Source organism: Schistocerca gregaria, chromosome X, assembly GCF_023897955.1.
Source record: "Schistocerca gregaria isolate iqSchGreg1 chromosome X, iqSchGreg1.2, whole genome shotgun sequence".
In the NCBI taxonomy this organism is placed as follows: Eukaryota; Metazoa; Arthropoda; class Insecta; order Orthoptera; family Acrididae; genus Schistocerca; species Schistocerca gregaria.
In genome coordinates this window covers 762,023,444-762,047,708 of record NC_064931.1, presented here as the reverse complement: position 1 = coordinate 762,047,708, position 24,265 = coordinate 762,023,444, and the positions used below count along the sequence as shown (strand labels likewise).

Here is a 24,265-nt window from a genome sequence, read left to right as displayed (position 1 = left end):
TACTGACTTAATCTGTGTCTTTTGCAGGGAAATTAGAAAGTGATGTGACTACTATTGAAGCACAACATTTTATGTGTGTATTGTGTAAATTTTGCATATTGATGTGTGCCTTTTGGAGCAAGTGCATGTGAATGGAGTTAAGTGGAAACATAGGATACCTTGGCATTTAGTGCAGGTTTTGGAAGCCCCCTGAGTAGCTTGGAACACACTGTGAGTGATTCCGAGGAGTATTACAATGAGGAACAGGATATCATTCATTGTGAGGAAAGTTGCTCACTCTCTGAAAGAGTGCTCTCGTAAGAATGTCCCATTACGCGAAAGATTTTTGTTACAAGATTTATTTGTAAGAATAACTAAAATGACGGAGCCTAGAGACAAAAGGCTGGTAGAAGAGTTAACTGATTGGCTAAAAGGGATGCCATACATGAGCAGAGGGAAATGGCGAGAGAACAAACCGTGATTGAACGATTAGAAGATATGGAAAGAAAATGGTTGAGTGCCAGCAAACGGTGCTGTATATAACCGGTCGTTACTGAGTTACATGCTGAACTAATAGATAAAAAAGGACTCGTGTGCAGCAGCTGTCAATAGCGTAAAGTTGAAGAGATTGAATGGAATTCTACAGACTTAGGTAATGTAGTCGCAGTAGCTAATTTGAGTTGCAAGCTACTCATAAGTAACGGGAAAAAGTTCAGAAACCTGAAGAAGCGATAATAAGTGATGAAACTCCAAGGGAGACAATTTAACGAGATAAAAGACGAAATAGAGGAGAAGTTTCGGACGATAACTGACTGCCTCAGACCAATAGCGTGTGATTACCATACTAGCGAAGTGCCGTTTTCCCACATAATTAGTAATGCACAGGGTTGCGAATATGAAGGCGCTAAGAGTTCAGTAACATTCTTGTCCTTGTGCACCCTCCATCCACATCGTCCATCACGAAAAATGCACCTGATGGCTTTCTTCAAAAGGTCCAATGGATTGGTGCCATATTAGTGGGATGATAGAAGAAAAATTAATTGTGTAGTCAGTAGATTACGAGAAGGCATACTCTCAAGGTTTTTGAAGGTGGCAGATTTATGCCACTGACTAAAGGAACTTGAGAAGAAATTTTGGGAAAGCTTTGGACTGCTTTCACATGGAATGGCGTTCACTTCGAGAAATTGTGGGGGTATAGATTTGAAAGACTTCTTCCTTAAATAAGGGAACTGAATCAGCATCTCAAAGACCTCTTTTAGCCCGAAGATTTAGAAACAGTAATCATACCCAAGCCGCCAGAAGAAGTTAGTGAATGACTAATACCCACCACAGAAGTTGGTAAAGAAGTACTGGTAAGTGCATTCGAACAGTTAGATATGCTCAGGTGGTTCACCACATCTCGCAAATTTCACAGAATGTTGGAGAGGTGGTCAGGACAGCACCATCAAAATAATGGGAACAGGGATAGGCCATGGAGGCAAAAACAGCCGCTGGAGGCGCTAGCAAAGCTCAGGCAGATACAATGAATGACGAGATGAACAAATAGTGCGGCAGCCTCACAGAAAGGACGAGAGAGACACAGAAAGATGACGGGACATAGTATATATGTATAAGCGACACTTGAGGTGCAGATCTGCTTGCACAGCCGGGCACATGAGGAAACAATTAGGCTACTATGACAAGGCAGGAGATTAAAGGACCCTGTCATGTGAAGCTGATGTGGTATGGCACGAGAAGACAGTAGCACTTTTAGAGTGAAACGTGCTGGGACGAAAGACAAACTGTCAACCAGTGGCGGAAGTAGAAATGGGTCGTACAAGATCAGTTCTAATTTTGGACTCAGGTGGTCAGTTACTGGGAACTGCGGAATGAGCCGTGGAAGATGTACAGAAGAAAGATCCAATGCCGTTATTGCTGCCACAAGGAGTTAATATTCTGGGAAGTGAGCCTGTCAAGTTGCAACCGTGGGTTGAATTTCAGTTAGGTTAGTGGATGTTTGAGCGGTGTTCTAAATGTACTGTACCTCTTTTCTGTACCCGTCACCCTAGGATGGGGGTGGATGGTCTGAAACCAAGGGCAATTACACTTATTAAACGGGCAGTGCGAATTAGGGCCTGAACCTAACAAAGTGGTTGTACCCTTACGAGTCTGATCAATACATAGTGAAGATCGCGCGCCAAAGTTGCTATTTTTACACACTGCAACCTACTAGCTAGGTTCGGAATTAACAGAATACAATGTTAACAGAGAGATAAATGATCCACCGTCTGCACAATGCCACAGTACCAGTCAGAACGAAGTCATAGAGGCTAACATGGCTGAGATAGTAAAAATTCCTGAAAATGACCAGCAAAAATTAACAAATCGTCTAAGCAAGCATAAAGCGATGTTTTCATTTTACCGAGGAAAGACAAAGGGATTTACCTGTGAGCTCCAAATGCAGCTGCAGGGACTCTATCACATCAAACCATGCCAGAGCCCATTACCTAAGTGTGACACAGTAGAAAGAGAACTGGACAGAATGTTTCCAGATGGTGTGGCAGAAGCATCTATTAGACACTACAGCAGCCTTATAGTTGCTGAGCCTGAAAACGATGGTTTAATACAACTGGCACTGACAAACAGAATATTAAATACTATTATTGTAGAGGAAAGAAACTGACCCAAATTAATGGATGAATTGCTCCAGAAGTTTGATGGTGTGCAAACTACGACTAAACTGGATCTTACAACAGGGTGATGGAAGATGAGACTAACCACCATTGTAAGCTGCCAGTGGAAGAACATTCCAAATGACTCGACTCTTGGTGTATCATTGTCAGCCTTCTTAAGAGCTCTTAGTCAAGTGCTGGGATCTGAATTAACAAAGTAGGCGATCATCTATGTTAACGACATTATAATAGCTACGAAATTCTAGAAGGGATACAATACAACCTTAGCAAGAGTGTTGCAGGCCATCTCCAACAACAGTGTATCTATAGATCTGAAGAAGTCTATGTTTGCTGAGAGGAACATTAAGTTTTCAGAAGGTGTAATCAGTCATGTTGGGATATTGCCAGACTTCACTAAACTCGAGGATATACTTGAAGTGACTGAGCTGAAGACCACATAACAACACATAACAAGTGTGGGCTTTTATGAGAATGGCTGATGTGTACAGAAAATTTATGAGGTATCAAGCTCTCAGTACTCTGCACCTGTTAGCCCTCACAAGTCACAATTCTGTGTGGAAGAGTCAATAGTACTTCAGAAGGATTAAACAGTAAATTTGTAATGTCTCAGTACTATATTATCCAGACCTTAGATGACAGTTTCAGCTATTGACAGACTGCTTAATTTTTGGAAGTGGGGCGGAATTATTTTAGATGGTGGAGTATGAAAGCGCAATGATTCGAAGAACAGTAGCATTTTTCAGTGGACTACTTACGAAATAGGAGCAGAATTACGTTTTGAGGGAACTAGAATCGTTGATGGTTGTTTGGGCATTTCAGTATTTTTGATGTTTGTTGTGTGGATGGAAAACAGTTGCGTGGACTAGCCACAAAGCTCTGGGATTCCTGTTCAGTGTCAGACTCACATGTAGTAGGCTCGTGTGATGGATTTTGGTATTGCAAGAATTTGATTTTGTGATCAAGTACCCACCAGACAAAGAAAACGTAGTAGCTATGCGCTATCTCACTTAACAGTAGGAAGAGAGAACATCCTTTAAGTAAAGGTGTAAGAGAAATAATAATTTTATCTTGGATCTCTTCCATTTGGTCCGTGTTTGCATAGAAAAACAACAATATCAGGAGTTGAGTCCGCCTTGATGCAAAACACCTTGTTATATGTTTAATTTCTTTATTTTCCCAGACTAGTTTCGGCGACAAATATCACCATCATCAGTGGGCTTTTTTAATCTAGAGAAATAAGTCAAAATACTGTTACTGAATCTGGTGCCATTTAAAAGTTTTCTATGCCAAATTAATACAGCTGAGAATAAATCAAAGTAACAAAGGAAAAAGCCCTGCCTACATCAAATGATTTCCAAATGAGCTGACAAGGAGCAAGAAATATGGCAACATTCCTTATAAGGAGTGATGTGCTATTTACGAGGGTACAAAAAGTGCCACTAGGATGACGAGTTTGTTAACAGGAAAAAGCAATAAATAAAGTCTTTTGGCATATTTATTTGAGTTAGTGTCTCTTACAGACTGAAAGAGTAATTTAAACATGTGAAGCATAGTTGTCAATTTCCCCACATTGCATGATGCATCAGAATGGTTCTGCGTCCCTGGTAGTCATGTCAGAAGGCTAAAGTAAAGAATTTGGGAAACCAAACTATGGTGTACCGTATCCTCCAAAAACCCCAGAAAAGGAAAAAGAGTTCAGCAATAAGTCGAAAATCCAATCTGTATTTTTATTGGACAGCTACATCGACATCTACATCTACATGGATACTCTGCAAATCATATTTAAGTGTCTGGCAGGGCGTTCATCGAACCACCTTCACAATTCTCTATTATTCCAATCTCGAGTAGCGCGCGGAAAGAATGAACACCTATATATTACCGTACGAGCTCTGATTTCCCTTATTTTATCGTGGTGATCGTTCCTCCCTATGTAGGTCGGTGTCAACAAAATATTTTCACATTTGGAGGAGAAAGTTGGTGATTGGAATTTCGTGAGAGGATTCTGTCACAACGAAAAACGCCTTTATTTTAATGATTTCCAGCCCAAATCCTGTATCATTTCTGTGACACACTCTCCCATATTTCGTGATAATACAAAACGTGCTGCCTTTCTTTGAACTTTTTCTATGTACTCCTTCAGTCCTACCTGGTAAGGATCCCACACCGCGCAGCAGTATTCTAAAAAGAGGACGGACAAGCGTAGTGTAGGCAGTCTCCTTAGTAAGTCTGTTACATTTTCTAAGTGTCCTGCCAATACAAACGCACCCTTCGGTTAGCCTTTCACTCAACCTTTTCTGTGTATTCCCTCCAATTTAAGTTGTTCGTAATTGTAATACCTAGGTATTAAGTTGAATTTACGGCTTTAAGATTAGACTGATTTGTCGTGTAACCGAAGTTTAACAAGATTATTTTAGCACTCATGTGGATGACCTCACACTTTCCGCTATTTAGGGTCAGCTGCCACTTTTCGCACCGTTCAGATATTTGTTCTAAATCGTTTTGGAGTTTGTTTTGATGTTCTGATGCCTTTATTAGTCGATAAACGACAGCGTCATCTGCAAACAACCTAAGACGGCTGCTCAGATTGTCTCCCAAATCGTTTATATAGATAAGGAACAACAAAGGGCCTATAACACTACCTTGGGGAACGCCTGAAATCACTTCTGTTTTACTCGATGGCTTTCCGTCAATTACTACGAACTGTGACCTCTCTGAGAGGAAATCACAATTCCAGTCACATAACTGAGACGATTTTCCATTATCACCCAATTTCACTACGAGTCGCTTGTGTGGTACAGTGTCAAAAGCCTTCCGGAAATCCAGGAATACGGAATCAATGTGAAATCCCTTGTCAATAGCACTCATTTCGTGTGAATAAAGAGCTAGTTGTGTTTCACAGGAACGATGTTTTCTAAACCCATGTTGACTATGTGTCAATAGACCGTTTCCTTCGAGGTAATTCATAATGTTCGAACACCATATATGTTCTAAAATCATGCTGCATATCGACGTTAACGATATGGGCCTATAATTTAGTGGAGCTAGGTCTCAATTATTTAGTAGTAATATTCAGTGCTAAGAAATAACACGAAATTTTACAAGAATCAGTACTTAAAAGCTGTAAATTAAAATCTCATTGGGCAAAAGAATCAACAATGTTAAGTAACCTACCATTTAGGTCAAGTAGTAAAGGCTCGGCCCACAGCTCGTGGTCTCGCGGTAGCGTTATCGCTTCCCAAGCACAAGGTCCCGGGTTCGATTCGAGGTGAGGTTAGGGATTTTCACCTTCCCCGAGATGACTGCGTGTTGCTGTGTCTTCTTCATCATTATCATTCATCCCCATTACGGACGGAGGAAGGCAAGGGCAAACCATCTCCATTAGGACCTTGCCTAGTACGGCGGTGTGGGTTTCCCGTATCGTTCCCCTACACTCTGTCAAGAAGCATGGGACTTCATTTCCAATATAGACTCGTAAAGCTTTCGACCAGGCATGTTGCTGAACGACGCTAAGATGTACATTTCCAGATTCTAACTGAGGCTGTTGTTTACAGATCAGTAAAAGCACCTCCGCTGTATATCATAGAACAACGCCCTCTACACCACTAACATCGACTCAAAATAATCAGTACGATCTTTTCATAAGTTTGGTATTAAATTTGAAAAACTAAAACGAGTGACCTACTTTAAAATTAACGATTTTGATATAAACCAAATTACATGTTAAAAAATTCCACAACATTTAGTTTGTGGAAAATTAACCACTGCACAAATGTGGAAAAACTTTAAAATACTGTAAAAACATCTTTATAAAATTATACATTGATTAAGATGTAGAGTAACTAGTCACACTCAATAATTATTATTACACTCCTGGAAATTGAAATAAGAACACCGTGAATTCATTGTCCCGGGAAGGGGAAACTTTATTGACACATTCCTGGGGTCAGATACATCACATGATCACACTGACAGAACCACAGGCACATACACACAGGCAACAGAGCATGCACAATGTTGGCACTAGTACAGTGTATATCCACCTTTCGCAGCAATGCAGGCTGCTATTCTCCCATGGAGACGATCGTAGAGATGCTGGATGTAGTCGTGTGGAACGGCTTGCCATGCCATTTCCACCTGGCGCCGAAGTTGGACCAGCGTTCGTGCTGGACGTGCAGACCGCGTGAGACGATGCTTCATCCAGTCCCAAACATGCTCAATGGGGGACAGATCCGGAGATCTTGCTGGCCAGGGTAGTTGACTTACACCTTCTAGAGCACGTTGGGTGGCACGGGATATATGCGGACGTGCATTGTCCTGTTGGAACAGCAAGTTCCCTTGCCGGTCTAGGAATGGTAGTACGATGGGTTCGATGACGGTTTGGATGTACCGTGCACTATTCATTGTCCCCTCGACGATCACCAGAGGTGTACGGCCAGTGTAGGAGATCGCTCCCCACACCATGATGCCGGGTGTTGGCCTTGTGTGCCTCGGTCGTATGCAATCCTGATTGTGGCGCTCACCTGCACGGCGCCAAACACGCATACGACCATCATTGGCACCAAGGCAGAAGCGACTCTCATCGCTGAAGACGACACGTCTCCATTCGTCCCTCCATTCACGCCTGTCACGACACCACTGGAGGCGGGCTGCACGATGTTGGGGCATGAGCGGAAGACGGCCTAACGGTGTGCGGGACCGTAGCCCAGCTTCATGGAGACGGTTGCGAATGGTTCTCGCCGATACCCCAGGAGCAACAGTGTCCCTAATTTGCTGGGAAGTCCGTCAACTGCACATACGGTGCGGTCCCCTACGGCACTGCGTAGGATCCTACGGTCTTGGCGTGCATCCGTGCGTCGCTGCGGTCCGGTCCCAGGTCGACGGGCACGTACACCTTCCGCCGACCATTGGCGACAACATCGATGTACTGTGGAGACTTCACGCCCCACGTGTTGAGCAATTCGGCGGTACGTCCACCCGGCCTCCCGCATGCCCACTATACGCCCTCGCTCAAAGTCCGTCAACTGCACATACGGTTCACGTCCACGCTGTCGCGGCATACTACCAGTGTTAAAAGACTGCGATGGAGCTCCGTATGCCACGGCAAACAGGCTGACACTGACGGCGGCGGTGCACAAATGCTGCGCAGCTAGCGCCATTCGACGGCCAACACCGCGGTTCCTGGTGTGTCCGCTGTGCCGTGCGTGTGATCATTGCTTGTACAGCCCTCTCGCAGTGTCCGGAGCAAGTATGGTGGGTCTGAAACACTGGTGTCAATGTGTTCTTTTTGCCATTTCCAGGAGTGTACATTGCCATCTGTTAACGTAATATGCCGAGCTTAATTAACGTAAAAATATCGTTTGAATTGCAGTACTTTAGCGGACAAGAAGAAATCATGTATACTAATTCTATTATATCCTAACTACTAACATATTAACTGCATATAATGGGTGTAATTGACGCTAAAAACGTTATCACGCGAGATAACGCGAAAAATTGGAAGATAAACAACCACAAGTAGAAATTTATGTTTATCATACATTGTGATTTTCCAAGTAATTCCATATGAAGAAGAGAACTGTTAGGAATGCGATTCTTCGCCAGCATCATCTGACTAGTTTGGTTAGGGAACTGTCTAGTACTAGATTCGCTTGTTGGTGCTCACATTTCCACATAGAGTAGTAGGAGCATCCCGCCCTATGCTTTATATCTGTATTTGTTCATCTGAGTAGTTTATTGTTTCTTCGAGACTACTTCTGTCTGCTTGTGTGAGTGTTCACCGTTACCTAATTTTGTGCATCATCATCACTGGCACCTCTCCATCTTGCCACTGCCACTGTCATTGACCTCTCAGTTTGTGAGGTCCTGCCCACTTGTCACTTATAAGGTGCCTAAAGGATGCTGCTTTCTCGGATAGCTACGCAACAATTCAAGCAAATCACATTAATAGTGTTTATTACAATAAAGAAGATGGGCAATACGTAACTTTAAATTTACAACAGTGTCGTATGTGATAGGCGACATGCAAACAGTCAGTGTCTGTCGCTGTAGACAATGTCCATACAAACAATGGGTATGGATCACTAGTAACTGCTCTGCGAGTGCTGGTCTACTACTGTGTGGCCGAGGCTGGCAGAAATGGCGCTTATATTCTCTTGTTGTAGAGGCCACTCCTGTCGTGGTACGGTCCTAGCCAGTGGGCTATTGGCTGATGTCGTCTCACAGCCTTCTCTACTCTTGCCTTCGTCATCTTCGTGCTGGCGCTTGTCGATACGCTGGAACACTCCTCCCCCCCCCCCCCCCCACCCCCAAGGTACGGACCGTCGTAGTGTAGGGAGTGCGACTGCGGCGGGGAAGGCAGGAGGGTGGGCGCCTCGCGGGACCAGAAGCTTTAACTGCAGGGGACGTCTAGCGTCTGGTCGTACCCCACCAACCAGCCTGCGGAAACGTCCCCCAGAAAACGACCAGAAGGATACGCGTCCATCTCCTGATGCCAAGGAACCAGATCCAGAAGGTGGCGACTGCTGCGGTGTGGGCGGGTTCAACTCCATCGGTTGGGTGAGAGGAGGCGGGGGATGCGAAGGCTCCGTCACCATGGGGTTGTGAGGACACCCTCTCACCGCTGCTGTGGCAGCGCTGTCCTCTGGACCTGTGAATCTGGGGAAGAGACACTACACGATCATCGTGCACCTGACAGAGGGGATGCTGATTTTGATGTCGGCGCTACAAGCCATCTGGTCCCGAAATACGTTACATGCAAGCACCAAGTTGACGGACTCTCTCGCATCGCGCTCACCGTCTGCTGCCGCTAAAAACCCTGTAAAAGATAATATCGTGCTGCGCGAAGCGATAATTGCAGCCTTCCTTCGGCGTCGGATGCTGAGGAGGGTGGAGCAGGTGGAGCAATGTTCGACGGCTGCGGTCGTGAAGCAATTCCGCCGGCGATGGTCCATCTCGTGGGTGCGAACGATAGGAGGCGAGAAACAGCTGCAATGCTTGATCCCTGGTGTGTGCAGAGCAAAGTTTGGCCATTTGCTGCTTGAAGGTTCTGACAAAACGTTTCGCTTCGCCGTTTGACTGTGGATGGAACGATGCATTAGTTAGATGCTGCATGTCATTGTATTCTCAGAATGTTTCAAATACATTTGACGTGAACTGAGGTTCGTTGCCTGACACTATTACTTCAGATAAACCTTCTACGCAAAAAATTGAGGACAACACCTGAATTGTGCTACGTGATTTTGTCGAGTTCATTGGCACAGCAAAAGGAAACTTGCTGTATGAGTCAGCCACAATCAACCAACGAGTGTTCTAAGAAGGTCCCGCAAAGTATATGTGCACATGTTGCCATGGCAACTGCGACTTAGGCCAAGCAGAGAATTTTTGTGGCGGAGCGGACTGATTTTCCGCACATGCGTGAACTGTGACGTCATCTGTTCTATTTGGGCGTCCCCACCCTGCCAAGTACAGTGTCGACGCGCTAACTGTTTGGTACGAACAATCTTCCAGTGTCCTTGGTGAAGTAAATGCAACACTTCTTTATGCAAAGCTTTAGGGATCAACACGCGTGACTGTGCACTGTCAATTTGAACAAAAACCACACCTATCTGCACAGCAAGGCTATGCCGACGTGCAACGTATGGGCGCACTGCAGAGTTCTTTATACTATGGAAGGAAGGAGGCCAAGTTGTGCGAATATATTTTAGCAAAATGTTCAAATCTGGATCAGTTTCCGTGGCCTGTGCAATTTTATCATAGTTCAGTGGAACAGACTGAAGCAATTCATAATCCTAGCAAGGGCCAATCAGAAAACGTAAAAGTGTGTCCGCATTACCATGTTGAGCTGTCGGACGATACACAATCTCGTACTGCTGTTGAGACAACAACAAAGCCCATCTTTGCAATGTTTGGGCAATTCGTACTGGAACCGGTTTCCTCGGGTGAAACAAGGACTGCAAAGGATTCTGATCCGTTACTAAGTAGAATTTTCTTCCATACAAATCGTGGGGGAATTTGGTGACGCCATACACAACAGCGGAAGCCTCTTTCTCAATTTGTGAATAGTTGCTCTGGGCCTTGGACAATACTTTTGATGCGAAAACAGTGGGCCTGTCTTTATCAGCGATTCTGTGCGAAAGCACTGCGCACCGGCCGCTGTGGCCGAGCGGCTCTAGGCGCTTCAGTCCGGAACCACGCGGCTGCTACGGCCGCAGGTTCGAATCCTGCCTCGAGCATGGATGTGTGTGATGTCCTTAGGCTAGTTAGGTTTAAGTAGTTCTAAGTTCTAGGGAATTGATGACCTCAGATGTTAAGCCCCAAGTGCTCAGAGCCATTTGAACCATTTGAAAGCACTGCACCGACTCCGCAAGAGGAAGCGTCAACTTCCAATACAACTGGCTTGTCAGAATCAAAGTGAACTAAGCATCGATCACTGAGCAATGTATCAATAAGTTTTTGAAAAGATACTTAGCACTCATCTGTCCAAATGAAGGGGACATTCTTGCCACGCAAGTGATGCAATGGAACTGCAATTTGTGCAGCATTCAGTATGAACCGAATATAATAGTTCATTTTCCCTAAAATTGACAGCAATTCTGTGATATTGCGAGGATCTGGCAAGTCTCGTATGGCTAACAAATGTGACTGAAGATGATGTACTCCTTGACTGTTAGTCACATGACCAAGATACTGCTACTCAGGTTTGAAAAAAATCATACTTGTCCAGTCTACACTTTAGTTCAGCATCAAATAACACACGAAACAAAGCACGCAGATTTGCAATATGGTCTTCAGTTTTACGACCTGCTACAATGTCGTCCAAATAGTTTGAACAGTTTGGCACTTGTGCAGACAGTTGCTCCAAATACCGGTGGAAAATGGCGGGTGCGGAAGCACTGGCAAAAGACAAACGCAATTATTTAAACAAGCCCAAATGAGTATTTACTACACACACCTTTTGAGATTCTTCATCGAGCGGCATTTGAAGATATGCATCGCGCAAATCAAGTTTTGAAAAGTAGCGTCCAGCGCTTAATCTGTCCATGAGATCCTCTGGGCGTCGCAATGGATGCGCATCAATGACAATCTGTGGGTTGACTATAGACTTAAAGTCAACACAGAGGCGAATGCGACCTGAAGGTTTTGGAAGCAAAACCGGTGGACTTGTCCGTTGACTGGGTGATATGGGCGCAATAACTCCGTTACCTTGCAATTCTTTAAGTTCAGGCACGACTTTGTCCGGTAATGCAATGGGAACAGTTCTGGCAACATTTCGGCTGAGCATTGTCTTTCAGAGTAATATGTGTAACAAAACTGTTAGCCTTGCCTAAACCTTCAGAAAAGAGTTCTGGGAATTCTTTTAGGAAGCTAGCTACACTGTCTTTTGCAATGAATGCAGACACTGACAACATACTGTTCTGAATGTTAAAGCCAAACAAATCAAAAGAATCAAGATCAAATATGTTCTCACACTCGCATGATTGTACCACCAAAAAAGTCACTGTTCGCGTATGCGAGCGATACATAGCAGGCAAAGTACACTTTCCCAGAATGGGAATGTCTTGTCCATTACAAGCTGTCAGTTCGACGCGCAAGTCGCCGAAGTGGCCTCAAACCGAAAGACTTGCACCCGGCGAACGGTCTACCCGACGTAAGGTCCTAGTCACACGACATTTACATTTTTTGTAGCCCTCAGTTACGTGCTTGTTTGAGACACGCATCGGGAGCTGAAATTTCCCACATTTCCCACAAATAAGTAAATGGACGAAAAGTTAGTTTGAGTGGCGTATCACTAAAGAAACTGCTGCTTGCCAGTTTTGCGAAAGCCTTTTGCTAACTTTGGATATACAGCATTAATAACATGGGCTAGCCGGCCGAAGTGGCCGAGCGGTTGTAGGCGCTACAGACTGGAACCGCGCGACCGCTACGATCGCAGATTCGAATCCTGCCTCGGGCATGGATGTGTGTGATGTCCTTAGGTTAGTTAGGTTTAAGTAGTTCTAAGTTCTAGGGGACTGATGACCACAGATGTTAAGTCCCATAGTGCTCAGAGCCATTTGAACCTGCCTCGGGCATGGATGTGTGTGATGTCCTTAGGTTAGTTAGGTTTAAGTAGTTGTAAGTTCTTGGGGCCTGATGATCTCAGAAGTTAAGTCCCATAGTGCTCAGAGCCATTTGAACCATTTGACATGGGCCTTGTGACGAGATTATTGTGAGTGGGCCGAATTCTTATGTTTGTTCCGTTCCAAACCTACGGATTGTACATGTCTTTTCCTACCGCAAGCGCAACATTGAGCTTGTCGGGAGGGGCATTGTTGCCGTTTATGCCATGAACAGCACTGTGGGTAAAACTTAATTCTGTTCGCCTGTGTAGCCGCCTGTTTAGCGAACCACTTACACGGCGTGGAAGGTTGTTTACTCGGCTTGGCGAGCTGCTGCCGCTGCCGGATGGGCCGATAGGAAACAAGGGACTCGGCCCGACAAATAGCTGGCTGCTAAAATGTATGAGCTGAGAAGGCACCGGAATCGTACTGATCTAGAATTTGCACTACTTGCTGAAATGACGGATCAAACTGTTTCAAAATCTGTTCTCTGAGTTTGACTTCAGGTACACTGTACACGATCGCATCACGCAACATAACATGCGTACATAATACACAACAAGCACATTTGAATTTTTATTTCCTTGTCATACCCTGCAAATCTGTTACCCACTCGCGTTAAGTTTGTTCTGACCATTTTTTGCAATTAAAGAATTTATACTGAGCTGCTACCATATACACTTGTTGGTCATAATACACTCCTGGAAATTGAAATAAGAACACCGTGAATTCATTGTCCCAGGAAGGGGAAACTTTATTGACACATTCCTGGGGTCAGATACATCACATGATCACAATGACAGAACCACAGGCACATAGACACAGGCAACAGAGCATGCACAATGTCGGCACTAGTACAGTGTATATCCACCTTTCGCAGCAATGCAGGCTGCTATTCTCCCATGGAGATGATCGTAGAGATGCTGGATGTAGTCCTGTGGAACGGCTTGCCATGCCACTTCCACCTGGCGCCTCAGTTGGACCAGCGTTCGTGCTGGACGTGCAGACCGCGTGAGACGACGCTTCATCCAGTCCCAAACATGCTCAATGCGGAACAGATCAGGAGATCTTGCTGGCCAGGGTAGTTGACTTACACCTTCTAGAGCACGTTGGGTGGCACGGGATACATGCGGACGTGCATTGTCCTGTTGGAACAGCAAGCTCTCTTGCCGGTCTAGGAATGGTAGAACGATGGGTTCGATGACGGTTTGGATGTACCGGGCACTATTCACTGTCCCCTCGACGATCACCAGAGGTGTACGGCCAGTGTAGGAGATCGCTCCCCACACCATGATGCCGGGTGTTGGCCCTGTGTGCCTCGGTCGTATGCAGTCCTGATTGTGGCGCTCACCTGCACGGCGCCAAACACGCATACGACCATCATTGGCACCAAGGCAGAAGCGACTCTCATCGCTGAAGACGACACGTCTCCATTCGTCCCTCCATTCAAGCCTGTCGCGACATCACTGGAGGCGGGCTGCACGATGTTGGGGCGTGAGTTGAAGACGGCCTAACGGTGTGCGGGACCGTAGCCCAGCTTCATGGAGACGGTTGCGAATGGTCCTCGCCGATACCCCAGGAGCAACAGTGTCCCTAATTTGCTGGGAAGTGGCGGTGCGGTCCCCTACGGCACTGCGTAGGATCCTACGGTCTTGGCGTGCATCCGTGCGTCGCTGCGGTCCGGTCCCAGGTCGACGGGCACGTGCACCTTCCGCCGACCACTGGCGACAACATCGATGTACTGTGGAGACCTCACGCCCCACGTGTTGAGCAATTCGGCGGCACGTCCACCCACCCTCCCGCATGCCCACTATACGCCCTCGCTCGAAGTCCGTCAACTGCACATACGGTTCACGTCCACGCTGTCGCGGCATGCTACCAGTGTTAAAGACTGCGATGGAGCTCCGTATGCCACGGCAAACTGGCTGACACTGACGGCGGCGGTGCACAAATGCTGCGCAGCTAGCGCCATTCGACGGCCAACACCGCGGTTCCTGGCGTGTCCGCTGTGCCGTGCGTGTGATCATTGCTTGTACAGCCCTCTCGCAGTGTCCGGAGCAAGTATGGTGGGTCTAACACACCGGTGTCAATGTGTTCTTTTTTCCATTTCCAGGAGTGTAGTTTGTTAGCGAGTCGACCACTTGGTCGTAAACAAGTTCACTCGGAGTGGTCTTAGGAAGAAATTTTGTGGTTAGGCAGGACACTACACTTTCTACCGTTGATAATAAATATGGAAGTTTCACATTACCTGGTACGTTGTGAGTTAGTCTATGGGCCTCAAACTGGGACAACAACTCGAGCCATTTCTCTTCTTGTTCACTAAATCGTCGAAAAGGTGATGTAGCATTAGGTGTTGCTGTAGCTGGTGCCTGTTCCACGGGCGCGCAGTGCCGGCCAGTAGCTGCTGCACGGTGTTGAGTAGTGGAGAAATCTGTTGCATCTGGTTCAAAATGGCTCAAATGGCTCTGAGCAGTATAGGACTCAACTGCTGTGGTCATTAGTCCCCTAACTAACCTAAGGACATGACGCATATCCATGCCCGAGGCAGGATTCGAACCTGCGACCATAGCAGTCGCACGGTTCCTGACTGCGCGCCTAGAACCGCGAGACCACCGCGGCCGGCTGTTGCATCTGGAACTGAAACTTCTTCATTAGCTGTGTGGCATCTAACGCTTGCGGCTGTGGCACCAGAGCAGAGGTGGGATAGGGGGGGGGGGGGGGGGTGGAGAGACCAAACAGCGAGGTCATCGGTCTCATCGGATTAGGGAAGGACGGAGAAGGAAGTCGGCCGTGCCCTTTCAAAGGAACCAACCCGGCATTTGCCTGGAGCGATTTAGGGAAATCACGGAAAACCTTAATCAGGATGGGCGGACGCGGGACTGAACCGTTGTCCTCCCGAATGCGAGTCCAGTGTGGGGGTGCGCATGTTGGAAATCACACATGCAACAAACAGTCAAGGCAAGCAAGAAAAATAAATACAAAGAACATTTCTGTAACTCCCACCTGAAAATTCTGATTAGCAAAAACGGCAAGAAACTGTTAAAGCAAGTAAGCGCCCCTGCAAAGTAAAGACAAGAGAAAAATAAGTCGCCAGCAAAAAAAAAAAAAAATCTGTGGTCGCGGGGTTTGTTTGTAAGTCCTCGTCACCAATGTGGGGTCCTGCCACTCGTCGCTTATAAGGTGTCTAAAGGATGCTGCTTTCTCGGATAGCTATGCAACAATTCAAGCAAATCACATTAATAGTTTTTATTACAGTAAAGAAGATGGGCAATACTTAAGTCTGAATTTACAACTGTGTCACAAGCGATAGGCGACATGCAAACAGTCAATGTCTTTCGCGATAGACAATGTCCATATAAGCAATGGAGGTGGATCACTAATCTCTGCTCTGCGAGTGCCAGTCTACTACTATGCGGCCAAGGCTGACAGGAGCGGCGGTTATATTCTCTTCTTGTAGAGGCCACTCCTGTCGTGGTGCGGTCCTAGCGGGCTGACATCGTCTCACAACCTTCTCTACTCCTGCGTTCGTCAGTTTTATGCCGGCACTTGTTGATACGCCGGGACAGAATCCACTACAACCATCGCATGGGGAACTTACACATCTCATCAGGCCTATCCTTCTCTTCCAGTCCTCTCCTTATGAGCAAGCCACCCTCAGCACCACCGACATCAGATCCAGCGCCTCCACCACAAGGACCAGCACCAATACCAAAATTGTCTCCATACATCGATCCACCTAGGCAATCATCACCAACTCAGGTAGATGTTTCTGCAACTGGTTCGTGGACTGTGGTATCCTCTTTGTACAACCCCTGTTCCAAACAATCCCATCACCTATTACTCCTGTTGTGCCCATAACTACCTGATTGCCTATACCCATTAGGATGACAACATGACGGCTTACCACTGACACCAATCTCACCCCTGATGCAAAAAGAAAAAGAAAAGAAAACCCAAACATACAGAACGCCCATACTTTATGGACTGCCAGGCTATCAGATCTGAAACCACCTCCACAGAACTTCATACCTTCCTTCTCTCTCATCTGGACCCCAACTTCCTCCATTCTAAAACTCTCTTCCTCAAAATCCTAAAATATATCTCCTTCTTCACCATCATTCGGACCATACCCAGAAAAGGCTCTGCTCAACTCAAATCCCCTAATCCAGACTTCCACACCAAATTCTTTCAGAATATCTCCTATATCACTTTCAGCCCCCATGAAAACCTAGCACTCTTTCGCACAACTATCCAGAGCAAGCAATCTCCGATCTCCTCACTGGCTTGCAACCTTCACCACCATGATCAAAGAGGTCAACCTGGATGCCATGGAGGAGGAGGTGTAGTCTGAGCTCTACTCCTATCATGACATAGAAGTTCAGAAAGCAGTGCTGAAGTCGGCAGGCGTGGATGTCAGATTGGCAAGACTGAGACACCAAGTCCCAGGAAGGACCTAATGGAGATGGCAGGTGCAACTTCCTCTCGAACGCATGGCTGCAGCTGACAGAGCCCAGTTGTCTCACTATCCGACGTCGCTCTGGCGTCCTGGTGATACTGCTGTCTTCCAGCGAAGACAAGTGATCCCTGTCTTAAAATCCAGGTTTTGTATATGGCTCCAGTGGCTATTTGTTTCACTAAAACCCAATGCCTGGTCACGCTGCAAAAAAATGGATTTTCCCTAGCGTGGTGACACTGCTCCACTTGCTACGTGGTTATGGCTATAAAGCACCATTTACTGCTGAGCTTGTCTGTCCTTTCTGCGCAATCCACTGGCGTGTCTGTTATGTAACTGACATGTCGCTATACTGGAGGCTACCAATCCACTGCTGTTACCACAATGCTCTATGGTGGCCCTGTAGTGTTTCTATGCTATTTCTCCTTACATTTGTTGATGACTAATAATTTTCTGACCAACGAATTGGTCGTGGTATTAAATAGGTACAACTGCTCCTAAGATTCAAATGCTTACCGTAATCTCTCCAGATGGAATTTGATGAAAGTCAGATGGCAAGAGTTCAAAACACGTTTAGTAAATAATATCATTCATACAGAACCAGAAGTCAAAAACTATTCCAGGTTTGCTGCACTAGACACTAGTACAGCAAAATAACATGTGTCCCATGGTGTTAGGAAATCTTACACATCACGCTGGAGCGTGAATATGAAAGAACAGTAGACTCAAATGCTGCCAAATAACTCTTTGAGATATTAAGCAACAGCAGAATATTCAGATGGAAGGAAACACTTGGGAATTTGAATTTCATGTCCAGCAGCCGTGCAGCTTGGAGCTTACTGAGAAAATTAGATTAGGGAAGTACAACAGAGACAAATTAGGAATGCACTCCCAAGCTGGAAGCCATAGCCAGATGACTGAAATAGCTCTGAAAGCCAACCATCGAAAACAAGCACGAAAGGCACGGCAATTACGAACTCAATGAAACACCATGAAGCCACCAACAGGTCCTACCAGTTATGGGCCCTACCAAAAGCAGAGAACTGGCCGATGCTCTGAACAGGTGATGTGTTGGAAAGCAGCTGGTATAGGAAACATATTCCCAGAGTTCTTTAGGAATAGGAATAGTGGCCCCAAACTCGCCAGTGGCTTGTTAGTTTCCACAAGGACACAAAAACTTACAGCTCTAGTTTTTTAAAATTTTGTTTTAGGGCATTATTGTAGGTACTGCCAAACCAGGAAGGGATGTAGCACTCCCTGAAAGATACAGACCAATTGCTCTCCTGAGTGAATGCTGCAATGTGCTGGAATGAATAATCTGCAAGAGGCTCTTCCCTGTCGTCAAGAGACTCTTCCCTGTCGTTGAGAAATGCATACCCATCGAACAAGCCAGCTTTATGCCACGGAGAAATTGCTATGATCAAGTACTATCCCTGGCAATTCATATCGAAAATGGTTTTCAGAAAAAGCTGAAGACAGCTGTGCCTACATGGTCTGGAAGGAGAACCTACTGGTAAAACTCTACAACTTATTTCCCTGCAATGCTTTTTTTCAGCCTATGACTCAAAATCTCAGAAACAGAACCTTGCAAGTATTGTTAAATGGAAGAAAAGCGGACTCCGAAGCCTGCAGAATGGCCTTCCTCAGAGCTCCATTCTGGCCACACTTATGTACTACATCTGTATGTCAGAATCCCTACCAGAACGTCTCGAAAGTTTAGGTATGGAGATAACATAGCAATAGCCACATAGAGCATGAACTTAACCCAAACAGAGGACACACTCATTCCAGATCTGCAAGTAGTAAATGACTATTTTAGAAAATGGGGGCCTAAGTCAAATCTGAATAAAACAGAAGTTTCAACCTTCCATCTAAGTCCTACAAACATAATCTCGAAAATGTCTCAGTACAGTAAAAGCCAGAACAAACATAATCCAAAAATTGAGAAATACATCTTGTGGTGCTGACGCCAACACCTTGAGAACGAGCATTGTCTCTGTGGTCTGCTTTGCAGCTGAGTATTGTGCCCTTGTTTGGATTAATAGAAACCACACAAATTTTGTTGACCTCCAACTCAACCAAGCACTGAGATTAGTTAGAGAAACAGTCAGGTCAAACCCCACCCAATGACGACCTGGTGTGATAAATCAGCGTTGCATATTCATACAGATTCTATCGATCTTAGCAGTGAACGCATGGAATTAGGACTGAAATCAAGAAATACCCCAGTGAAAACAGCAACACAACTTCCGAACTCTACTACAGACGACGCGCGGTTGACGCGCCTTGTCACATTTGACGCTGCTTCCCCCGTTAGAGATTCGAGTACTCCCTCGGACATGGGTGTGTGTGTTGTCCATCGCGTTAAGTCAGATTAAGTAGTGTGTAAACCTAGGAACCAATGACCTCCGCCGTTTGGTCCCATAGTAACTTACCACTACAGCCGCATCTCGTGGTCGTGCGGTAGCGTTCTCGCTTCCCGCGCCCGGGTTCTCGGGTTCGATTCCCGGCGGGGTCAGGGATTTTCTCCGCCTCGTGATGGCTGGGTGTTGTGTGTTGTCCTTAGGTTAATTAGGTTTAAGTAGTTCTAAGTTCTAGGGGACTGATGACCATAGATGTTAAGTCCCATAGTGCTCAGAGCCATTTCAACCACTACAGACAAACATTGGCAATCACAATGGAGACAAGAAGCCGGAAACTGTAAACTCACGAAGGACCCAACAATCAAAGTGACTGGTTTCAACCTTAGTTGAAGGATATGGTGTAACCTCAACAGAATCCGCACTGGACAGGGAATATGCAGTAAATTACTGTTTCAATGGGGAATGATCGAAAACTAGTCGTGCAAAATGTGTGAAACCACTGGCTGCAGCATTGGATTGGCTGAAAAACCTATGTTTGTGATATACTCTGAAGCGCCAAAGAAACTGGTAAGGCATGCGTATTCAAATAACCAGATATGTAAGCAGGCAGAATTCAGTGCTGCTGTCGGCAACGCCTACATAAGACAAATGTCTGGCGCAGTTGTTAGATCGGTTACTGCTGCTACAATGGCAGGTTATCAAGATTTAAGTGACTTTGATCATGGTGTTATAGTAGACGCACGAGCGATGGGATACAGCATCTCCGAGGAATGGATGAAGTGGGGATTTTTTCGTACGACCATTTCACGAGTTTACCGTGAATATCAGGAATCCGGTAAAACATCACATCTCCAACATAGATGCGGCCGCAAAAAGCTCCTGCAAGAACGGGACCAACGACGACTGAAGAGAACAGAAGTGCAACCCTTCCACAAATTGCTGCACATTTCAATGTTGGCCCATCAACAAGTGTCATCGTGCGAACCATTCAACGAAACATCATTGATATGGACTTTCGGAACCGAAGTCCCACTGGTGTACCCTTGATGACTGCACGACACAAAGCTTTGCATCTCGCCTGGGCCCGTCAACTCCGACACTGGACCGTTGATGACTAGAAACATGCCTGGTCTGACTAGTCTCGTTTCAGTTAGTATCGAGCGGATGGAGGTGTGCCGGCCGAAGTGGCCGAGCGGTTCTAGACGCTTCAGTCTGGAACCGCGCGACCGCTACGGTCGCTGGTTCGAATCCTGCCTCGGGCATGGATGTGTGTGATGTCATTAGATTAGTTAGGTTTAACTAGTTTTAAGTTCTAGGGGACTAATGACCTTAGGTGTTAAGTCCCATAGTGCTCAGAGCCATTTTTGGATGGAGGTGTGTGGGTATAGAGACAACCTCAGGATCCCACAGACCCTGCATGTCAGCAGGGGATTGTTCAAGCTGGTGGAGGCTATGTAATGGTGTTGGGCGTGTGCAGTTTGAGTAATATGGGACCCTTGATACGTCTGCATACGACTCCGACAGGTGACACGTACGTAAGCATCCTGTTTGATCACCTGCATCTGTTCATGTCCATTGTAAATACCGATGGACCTGGGCAATTCTAGCAGGACAATGCGACACTCCATACCTCCAGAATTGCTACAGAGTGGCTCCAGGAACACTTTTCTGTGTTTAAACACTTCCGTTCGCCACCAAACTCCCCAGACATTAACATTATTGAGCATGTCTGGGATGCCTTGCAACGTGCTCTTCAGAAGAGATCTCCACCCCCTCGTACTCTTATGGATTTATGGACAGCCCTGCAGGATTCATGGTGTCAGTTCCCTCCAGCACTACTTCAGACGTTAGTCGAATCCATACTACGTCGTGTTGTGGCACTTCCGCGTGCTCGTTGTGGCCCTGCTTGATATTAGGCAGGTGTACCTGTTTCTTTGGCTCTCCATTGTATTTGTATTTATTTTTGTAATTATAAATTTATCTTTTTAGGCATATTTCACCTTCTTGTACTCTTTCTGTTCATATACATGCTATGTACCAGTTATTCATGAGGAAATGTGTAATGGTCATATGACAATAAAATAATAATAATTGTTAATGTTGTTAAACCAGGTATAGTCTTGTAATAAAATCTTCCTGTCTTGATCTACAGTATTCAACCAAAACTTGTTTAATGTCTGAGCTGTTAGGTAAAGCTGTTGTCAATGTAATGGTTGTCTGAACACCACAGTAATTTACTAGGATTCATCGTATTGCATGTGGTACACCATTGCCTTCCTCCAACCTTGGAATGACTTACTCAGCCTGTGCCCAACTTAAATTGTAATGACATATTATCTTCACTGGAACATCTGATTCAAAAATTTATCAGAGTCAGGATTTATACGAGGTGCATTCAAGTTCTAAGGCCTCCGATTTTTTTTCTCCGGTCTGGAAAGAGAAACATGCGCATTGTTTTAAAATGAGGCTACGTTCATTGTCAATACATCCCAGAGATGGCAGCACCATATGGCAGATGGAATTTTACCACCAGCGGAGAGAATGAGAACTGTTTTAAATACTTAAAATGGCGACGTTTTCCTTACTTGAACAGCGTGCAATCATTCGTTTTCTGAATTTGCGTGGTGTGAAACCAATTGAAATTCATCGACAGTTGAAGGAGACATGTGGTGATGGAGTTATGGATGTGTCGAAAGTGCGTTCGTGGGTGCGACAGTTTAATGAAAGCAGAACATCGTGTGACAACAAACCGAAACAACCTCGGGCTCGCACAAGCCAGTCTGACGACATGATCGAGAAAAGGGAGAGAATTGTTTTGGGGGATCGCCGAATGACTGTTGAACAGATCGCCTCCAGAGTTGGCATTTCTGTGGGTTCTGTGCACACAATCCTGCATGACGACCTGAAAATTCGAAAAGTGTCATCCAGGTAGGTGCCACGAATGCTGACGGACGACCACATGGCTGCCGATGTGGCATGTTGCCAAGCAATGTTGATGCGCAACGACAGCATGAATGGGACTTTCTTTTCGTCAGTTGTGACAAGGAATGAGACGTGGACGCCATTTTTCAATCCAGAAACTTAGCGCCAGTCACCTCAATGGAAGCACACAGATTCACCGCCACCAAAAAAATTTCGGGTAACCGCCAGTACTGAAAAAATCATGGTGTCCATGTTCTGGGACAGCGAGGGCGTAATCCTTACCCATTGCGTTCCAAAGGGAACTACGGTAACAGGTGCATCCTACGAAAATATTTTGAAGAACAAATTCCTTTCTGCACTGCAGGAAAAACGTCCGGGAAGGGCTGCGCGTTTGCTGTTTCACCAAGACAACGCACGCGCACATCGAGCTAACGTTACGCAACAGTTTCTTCGTGATAACAACTTTGAAGTGATTCCTCATGCTTCCTACTCACCCGACCTGGCTCCTAGTGACTTTCGGCTTTTTCCAACAATGAAAGACACTCTCTGTGGCGCACGTTCACCAGCCGTGCTGCTATTGCCTCAGCGATTTTCCAGTGGTCAAAACAGACTCCTAAAGAAGCCTTCGCCGCTGCCATGGAATCATGACGTCAGCGTTGTGAAAAATCTGTACGTCTGCAGGGCGATTACGTCGAGAAGTAACGCCAGTTTCATCTATTTCGGGTGAGTAGTTAATTAGAAGAAAAATCGGAGACCTTAGAACTTGAATGCACCTCGCATATTGTAAATCTGAAAAACCTAAAAGATATTTGATAAAACCATCTTTCTGGAACTGGATGTTGTAGTGGGACATATAGTTTAACATGTACTCTAAACTACGCTGTCGGCAATGGCCTTGCCGCAGTGGATACACCGGTTCCCTTCAGATCACCGAAGTTAAGCGCTGTCGGGCGTGGCTGCCACTCGGATGGGTGACCATCCGGGCCACCATGCGCTGTTGCCATTTTTCGGTGTGCACTCAGCCTCGTGATGTCAATTAAGGAGCTACTCGACTGAATAGTAGCGGCTCCGGTCAAAGAAACCCATCGTAATGGCTGGGAGAGTGATGTGCTGACCACACGCCCCTCCTATCCGCATCCTCAGCTGAGGATGACACGGCGGTCGGATGTTCCCGATGGGCCACTTGTGGCCTGATGATGTAGTGCTTTAAACTACGGCGGAACTTTGTATTTTCACGTTAATTAAGATTCCCTGATGTGCAAGAAATGATATGTGTATCATTGTGCCAGAGATCCCTGCAGGTGCCACAAGCAGCGCTTTGAACATCGCTACTAATGAAGAACATCCAAGTCGCCGACCGATGAAGACCGCAATGACGTTTTTACGAGCGGCGGGCGCCTGGGCATCAGTCTTATAAAGTTCCAATATTGTTGCTTGTTGGTCCATATTGTGGTTTCCAAGTTTAAAATTTTCAGACTAAAGAAGCTGTCAGGAGAAAGTTATAGACACTGGGTACAAGACTTACAAGGCATTACTAGGCAGTGTAAGTTTATATAAGAGTGTGGCAAGAATTCTAACGACCTTCATACGTGACGCCACTACTCACAAGTAAGTGTCCTGCCAGTAAAACGCAGTCTTTGGTTAGACTTCCCCACAACATTGTCTGTGTGTTCCTTCCCATTTAAGTTGTTCGTAATTGTAATTCCCAGGTATTTAGTTGAATTTATGGCCCTTAGATTTGACTGATTTATCGTGTAACCGAAGTTTAACGGATTCCTT

At 45.8% G+C, this 24,265-nt stretch overlaps 1 pseudogene; it reads left to right on the top strand.

Annotated features, from left to right (window-relative positions):
• Nucleotides 1-23,371: 23,371 nt before the first annotated feature.
• On the top strand, nucleotides 23,372-23,489 carry LOC126299643 (5S ribosomal RNA; annotated as a pseudogene).
• The last annotated feature ends 776 nt before the right edge of the window (nucleotides 23,490-24,265 follow it).